Consider the following 8,340-nt stretch of genomic DNA (forward strand, 5'->3'; position numbering starts at 1 on the left):
CATTGCTGCAGACACTATCAATCCATCTAATTGAGGGTCTTCCTCTCCTTTGTTGAGCCTTCCCAAGCATCATGTTCTTTTCCAAGGAATAGCCAGCCTCTCCTAGCATCATATCCAAAATATGTGAGGCTGAACTTTACCAACTTTGCCTCCAAGAAATATTCTGGTTGCAACTTTCTCCAATACATATCTGTTTGTTCTTTTGACAGTCCATGGGATATTCCGCACTGTTCTTAACTGCTCTCAACACCGTAACTCAAATGCATCAATTCTTCTAGAATTCTTACTCATTTTCCAGATCTCAGAGGTACAGTGGGTGATAGAGTTAAGCCAAAATTGTGTCTCCATCAGATCGGGGATGCCAGAGTTTCCAAGGAAAAAGATAGGCAGCCTCTTCCTGTTAAGATTTGTGGCCTTGGGAACCCAGTGAAGGGTCACCATGATTCACTGGAAGTGAGTGATTATTTTCTAAACAAGTACTCAGAGATTCCTTCTAAGAGGCATCTGAGTAGACCTGACTTCTCCAACTTTTCAGCTAGCACCTAAATGCATTGCTGTTTGTATCATCTGCATTTTCGTAAATATAAAAGTTCTTTTAAAACCAGATATAGTATATCTACAAAATAAAAACTAATTAAACATTTAAAAGCAAATAGATGAATAAATCTTAAAAAAAAACACCCAACACCACAAAACCACAAAAGACATTTAACTCCTGACTTGACAGGTCATGAAGAGAATTTACTTAAACTTTATGGACTATGGTTCCTTATCTGAAGTGATTGAGGAGACAGCTATATAAATCAAAGATGATCAGAATGAGCATATTTCCTTTAACCTGACCCTGTACATCAAACACAAATATCCATTTGCCATTTTCACCTGCTTTGATTATACACTTTTTCTCTACAGTAGGTTTAATGCTGTCAGTGTTTTGTTTGTTTTTCCAGACAACTACTTTTTCCCTTGAGAACTTGGCCTGCTGGATTAATTCCATGGAAAAACTAAACAATGTGACTGTGTTCATTTTCTTGGGCCTCTCTCAGAATCCAGAGGTGGAAGAAGTGTGCTTCGTGGTGTTTTCTTTCTTCTATGCTGTAATTCTTCTGGGAAACCTTCTCATCATGCTGACAGTATGCACAGGCAATCTTTTCAAGTCTCCTATGTATTTCTTTCTCAACTTTTTGTCTTTTGTAGATATCTGTTACTCTTCAGTGACAGCTCCCAAGATGATTGTTGACCTACTAGCCAAGAGTAAGACGATCTCCTATGTGGGGTGCATGTTGCAACTCTTCGGGGTGCATTTCTTTGGTTGTACTGAAATCTTCATCCTGACTGTTATGGCCTATGATCGCTACGTGGCCATCTGCAAACCCCTGCACTACATGACCATTATGGATCGAGAGAGATGCAATAAAATGTTGCTCGGGACCTGGGTCGGTGGGTTCATGCACTCCATAATCCAGGTGGCTTTGGTGGTCCAGCTACCCTTTTGTGGACCTAATGAGATTGATCACTACTTTTGCGACGTCCACCCCGTGCTGAAACTGGCATGCTCAGACACATATGTTGTTGGTGTTGTTGTGACAGCCAACAGCGGGACCATTGCCCTAGGGAGCTTTGTGATCTTGCTAATCTCCTACACTGTCATCCTGGTGTCCCTGAGAAAGCAGTCTGCAGAAGGCAGGCGCAAAGCTCTCTCCACCTGTGGCTCCCACATTGCCGTGGTCATCATCTTCTTTGGTCCCTGTACTTTCATGTACATGCGCCCTGACACTACCTTTTCTGAGGATAAGATGGTGGCTGTATTTTATACAATTATCACGCCCATGTTGAACCCCCTGATTTATACGCTGAGAAATGCAGAAGTGAAAAATGCAATGAAGAAATTGTGGAGCAAGAAGATTTTCTGGGAGGCGAATAGCAAATAGTTTGAAATCATTATACTTTCAGCAAGACGACTTTCATTTTCTTCAATCCTGTTTAAGGCATCTGTTGAGTTAATTCAAGGTACCAACTTTGCAGAGCCCCTTTGGGAATACACCTATGGTGCATCTTTTCTCAAATCCATCGCTGTCAAGTTGGTACTGACTCATAGCTGACTCTCCAGTGGGTTTTCAGATACTTTTAATTATATAAGAGGAAATTATCCATCTTTCTCCCATGAAGCAAGTGATGTATTAAAACTCACCGAGAGGTGCTACCTTTGGATTAATAGTGCAACCCCGCTGATTAGGCCAGCAGAGTTCCTTATTATTGATCAGTAATACTATATTTATCCCAATGTTTTATAATCAAATTATTCATCAAAATATCTAGGCTAGAAGTTTTTATTAAACTCAGAATAGTATCATAGTTTTACTAAGATAGTATTAGTACTAGTAGTATTATATCATTGTTTTTCTTCTCATTCTTGCCTATTTTCCTTGAACAGTGAAAATATATTTTTTGGATAAAATTGTCATTTTATACCACTTTATTTACAAAGTTTGTATACATTGTTTCTCACACTGGATCTTTCCGCATTCCCCTTTTCCTCTTTCCCATTTCTCCCTCCACCCCTCAAATCCTGAAACCTTATGATTAAGCCCCCTAAAGCATGCTGATTTAAGTTCTCCTAAAGCAAAGGTTCTTACAAAAAGTAAACCTAGAGATTGGGAAGGTGTATAGCGCGCGCGCGCGCGCGCGCACACACACACACACACACACACACACACACAGATTATAAGTATAAAGGATAATGGATATTTTCTAATTCTCTAGAAACTTTACCTGGAATCTGCAGCCCAAAATCTACGCAGGATGGACCTTACCTGATGGGCTGCATAGGAAACAGATTGACTACATTTGGGGTAGAAATTGTTGGTGAAGCTCAACCCTTCTGCCCCCCTCCCCACTTTGAATCCTGCTTCAAACTGCGAGTGGCACATATTAATCTCACTCAATAGGCATAGTTGGTATGGGATAAAAAAGTACTAACAGTGGCGAGGACCTAAGCTAAAGCTTGCTGTTGTAGGTCCTCCTAAAACAAAGATTCTTGTGAAAAGCACACCTAGAGATCAGGAAGGTGTGTAGAACACACACACAAAAGGATAAATTTACAAGTATGAAGGATAATGGATATTTTCTTATACTCTCATCGTGGAGAAAAATAAACAACACCAAACTTTCATGTAAGACTCATTTTCTTTGTCAAAACAATAAGGATATGGGACAAATTTATTATCTTCTGATTATAATTATCTGTGAATTTGCTGCTGTTAACTGACTGTAACCTTTTCCTGGAATCTGCAGCCAAAAGTCTACACAGAATGGATCTCACCAGATGGGCTGCATAGCAAACAGATGACTACATTTGTGATAGAAATCAATGGTGAAGGTCATTATTGGCAGTCAAACCTAGATTGGGGCAGACTGTGGGTCAGATAATCAATTTCTCATAGGCAAATTCAAATTGAGGCCAAAGAAAATTGTCCTATAGGTTATACTTTATATAACTTTTATAAAAACAGATTGCCAAACCTTTGTCCTAAAGGGCTACTGGTGATTTCAAAATACCAAGTTCTGGTTAACAACTAAACCGTTAGGTATTACATCATATTACTTCTAAATAAGTTATATACTTGTAGAATTGAATGAAAAACAAAAAGATTTTCATCATCTACCTTGAGTCTTCTAATTTTCAGAATATACTACATTTAGACTTGTGCTTGTTTCTATAGTTATTTACAAGTAATGATCATATGTATGAAATAACTAAACAGAAAAAATTACAATTGTTTCAGAATTCATTATAATATTAATTTTAAAAAATAAGCCTAGTCACATCTAGTCACTGTTGACTCATAAAAACTCTCTCTGGGGTTTAAAAGGCTGTAAATAATTAATAATAGCATGGCACTGTCCTTCTTTCTATTTTTGCCACAAAGTGACTGGTGGACTTGAACTGCCAACCTTTTCATAAGTAGCCCACTATATTATGCATTATGTCACTGGGACTCCTGTAGTAGGAATAGTACAATTGCACTGCATTTCATAATTTGTTCAATGTAAAGACTTCAAATGAAAAACATTTCTAAAATGTCTTTACATTGCTTTCTTTTTATTGTCATGGAAATTAGACACACAGAGAGCCCACCAAAGTGTCTGAAAGCTGTGTCACAGATATCAATCAAGATATCTATTTCCTAAAGTATGGCAAGACTTCCAAACAAAGCAGTTTTTATAATTCTGTGCTGTTTGTAGGTGCCCTTGAGCTTTCTTCAACTCATAGTGACTATTCTCATAATTCGTCCTGCTAAGAATAGTAACAGACTATTTATGAGAAGTCTCAGGTCCCAAGTGCTTAACTAGCTATATGAGTCCCGAATTTCTAACAGCTTCATCCGTGGCTCAGTTCCCCAATTCCTCTATGATCCTTGGGTTCAGATTCCCTAAAAGATCTTCCAGAGACTCAGACCCGTCAGGGGAAGGATTCATGTGGCCTTAGGTCCGTGGGCTGGTCTTGGAGAAACTGGTGAGCATGGGCCAGGATCCTGTAGACTATAACTTGGGACACAGCTAGACGGTGACTATGGATGATGTGATGCAGGCTGGTTGAGTGGAGACTGGTGAGCAGCAGGAAGCTAGGTACCAGGCAAACAAGCTTCTCCAAAGGTCTCATGACCTTATATAAGCCTCTAGTAGGGTGGTCCATCCTTATCCTCGCTCCTTAATACAATAACTACTTCAGCATGTTGTTGTTAAGAACTGTTGAGTCAAATACAATTCATAGCGACCCTATGAACAAAAGACCTGAACGCTGTTCTATAACTATTGTCATTTTTGTAATGTTCATAGAGTTTCCAAAGGCCCATTGTGTAAGAAGTGGATGCCAATCCTGCTTCCAAGGCTGTCTTAGTCGGGGAGCTCTACCAAACCCTGTACACTATGGGTAATCATTATGACATTTGAATACTTGAGCATAGAGACTATTATTCCCTATTTCTTTTTCTTCTTGCGATTATAAAATTAAACTAAGTGTTGTAATAAACATTTGTCTGTATAGACAATAGGAATAATGAGTTGTTGCTATTGAGTTGAATCTGACTCATAGAGATTGCAAAACAGAAGAGAACTGCTCTCATAGAGTTTCCTAGTCTTTAATGTTTATGGGAGGAGTCTAGTACAGGAGAGAGCGAGAGAAGGATGAACAGTCTTCATAATTGCCTCTGAAACCCCACTGGAGGGTCAGCTATGGGTCAGTTAGAACCAGACAGTACACAACAACAAAAACAGGAGAGAACACCCTGGATGAGATGGATCGATGCAGTGGCTGACATAATGGCAGTAGGTTTGTCAGAGACCATGAGGTTGGTTCAGGGTGTGGCAGGCTTCGGAGCTATTGTACACAGGGTTACTGTGAGTTACAGGTGATTATGTGGCACTAACAACAAACAAAGAGTAGTGGGCAGGCTTTAACCAAAGGTCTTTAGGCTAGCAGCTCAAGCTTTTGCACACATACTAAAAAGACCCCATACAAAATTCCAGAAATGAAAACTTTTAGAGGTATTTGGTATCTTAAACAGACCAAGGTGGCAGACAAGAAAATGAAAGGACAAATGATGATTGTACAAATATAAAAAGCAGGAAGGGGAGCGGGGGAAATGTCATTTGTATGTGAAGAAAGCCAAATCTACTACCACAAAGTTGATTATGATGCACGGACACCCTTTATCTAGTTTCTGAGGTTATAAATCTTTATAGAGGGATATCATCTTACTTTACTGCAGAAAAGTTGCTCATAGATTTGAAAAAGTAAAATTTCAGAAACCCATCAACTTTACTTATAAAGCACTATGTAATCAGGGTTCATTGTATGAGAGGGACTAGATTAGAAAAGCAACGTTCTTGTCTGAGACCCCAAGTTGCCCTTCCTGCATTAGGAATTGGGTTTTCTGGATCTTAATATTTGTTTACAAGTACAAAAGAGTCACTATAGTATGTACAGGTTCTATGCTGAGAGCTATAAATATCCTCTCCAAAGGAGCATATATTAATAACAAGGGGTCTGATATGGTTCAAGTTGTGAGTCAGCTTGGCTGCCAATGATTTATTTGGTTTAGCAGCAATAATGTAGTCATTACTCTGATGAGATCTAATATGCTATAATCATTTCCTATTGGATATCTAATATAATCAGATCTGCTATGATCAGCCAAACAATTGAATGGGAGTTCCATCAGTGATGTGGCTCACATCAAAACACATGAACCTGTGACAAAGCTCTTACTCTTTGCTCTTTATGGATCCTTCATCTGTTCTTTGGCTCATAAGACTCAAAATTGTGGCCTATTATATGGCATATTGTCTTCAAAATGTTCTTGAAATGTACATTTAAAGATATGTTCTGGTGAACTCTGGTGGCCTAGTGGCAAGAAGCTGCACTACAATTCTAGCGATGGGCAGTTTGAATCCACCAGATGCTCTGCTGGAGAAGGAGGGACAATCTCCTCCTGTACCAGTCAGATCCAATTTGATGGTACATGCACAAAAAATAATAAATAAATTTTAAAAAGATACATTCTGAAATAAAATACTGTCACTGATAAAATATTATCTATATGAATACAACAGAGCTCTATTAATATGTTATTGTTGTTTTTATGTGCCATCGATTCAACAACAGCTCTTAGAAAAATGGCTATGAGCCCTCCTCTATCCTGAGCCAATCTCACTATCTCTGACACATCTACGCTCATTACCCTAGTTATTATGGAAAAACTTTCCTACACACTGTCTCTCAGCCCTTCCAAGCATGATATCCTTCTCCAAAGACTGATTCCTCCTGGGTACATGCCCAAAGTATCTGAGATAGAGTCTCTAAATCCTTGCCTCCAAGGAACAGCTTGCTTTCACACTCTATTATGCAGATTTATAGAGCAAACAGGAAAGCCAAAGATGGAGGAAAATGAGGAATTCAGCAAGCTTGAAACCACTCTGAAATTGAGCAAATATGTGATAAAGATGCATTGTTAATAACAACTATGAACTTTGATAAATAACAATAATTGTAGAAAGGCTTCAGGCCTTTTGTTCATAGGGTCACTATGAGTCATGCTTGACCTAACAGCAATCAACGGCAGCAATAATAATGGGTGTTTGGAGTGTAAAGGTAGGGAAAAAAATAACTTGTTGGAAAATATGGCTTCCGTGATAGCAATGGGGCCAAAGATCACATGATAAAATTGTGTATCACCCAAGACTTTTGTCATTGGCAATAATTAAAAAAAATCATAAGTGACAATTGTATAAATAGACCAGATCTAGTTATTGTTGTTAAATGGCATCCGGTCAACTATGACTCATAATGACCCTATGAACAATGGACCTGGACCTGCCCTATCCTTTGCCATCTCCACTTAAGCCCATTTCTACAGTCTCTGTGTCAGTCTATCTCACTGAAGGTCTTCCCTTCCTTCACTGACCTTCCACCTTTTCAAGCATAATGCCTTTTTCTAAGAATTTGCTCCTCCTAACAACATGTGCAAAATATGTCAGATAAAGTTTCACTATCCTTTCCTGCAAGGAGCACCCTGGGCTGCACATTTCCCAAGACATACCTGTTTGTCCTTTTGGCAGTCCATGAGATAGTCAGCACTTTCATTCCAGAAGCACAACTCAAAGGCACTGATTCCTCTTCTGTCATCCTGATTCATTGTCCAACATTCAGATGCATCACAGACCTAGTTAGTTGGGATGAAATATGTGAAGAGATGGATTTATAAATGCAAAAAGAAAAAATACACTTGACATTTCTTGAGGTGAAAGAACTGAAAAATGAAGTTAAGTCTTGAATTGCAATACTGAAGGACTCTTGGCAAAATATCAAATGACACAGTATAAAAAGAGTGTGAATGATGTGGGGAAAAAACCAAGTCTGACCTCTAGTAATTTCACAAAGAGGAACAGTCCCCATCAGTAATATGAACAACACATATTAATTATCTTAATTCCCCACCCTTTCACACTTCTAATAATTCAAATAAAGATTATGCTACTGTAACACTGCATCAGAAATCTGTTGCAATACCTGCATAGACTTCACAGAATCAAGTTTTCAAGTTTTAGGGGTTTATTGGTGAAGTTAACAGATTACAACCAGATTGGCAGTCAATTATAATTTCTCACACAAGAGAGTTTCTCAAGGGAGCTCTGGTGGCCTAGTGGCAAGAAGCTGCATTGCAATACCAGAAGTGTGTGGTTCAAATCCACCGGAAGCTCTGCTGGAGGAGAGGGGCAATCTCCTCCTGTACCAGTCAGATCCAGTTTGACAGTACATACGAATAAATAAATGAATAG

The 8,340-nt window shown here is 38.8% G+C and overlaps 1 pseudogene across 1 annotated transcript; it reads left to right on the forward strand.

The window, feature by feature from the left end:
- Nucleotides 1–995: 995 nt before the first annotated feature.
- LOC102866610 lies at nt 996–2,102 on the forward strand (annotated as a pseudogene). Its single transcript, XR_439041.1, has one exon. The product of XR_439041.1 is annotated as an olfactory receptor 4S2-like (transcript).
- The last annotated feature ends 6,238 nt before the right edge of the window (nt 2,103–8,340 follow it).

This window comes from Elephantulus edwardii, unplaced genomic scaffold (genome assembly GCF_000299155.1).
Source record: "Elephantulus edwardii isolate Elephantulus edwardi_28Jun2011 unplaced genomic scaffold, EleEdw1.0 scaffold00431, whole genome shotgun sequence".
NCBI classification, from domain to species: domain Eukaryota; kingdom Metazoa; phylum Chordata; class Mammalia; order Macroscelidea; family Macroscelididae; genus Elephantulus; species Elephantulus edwardii.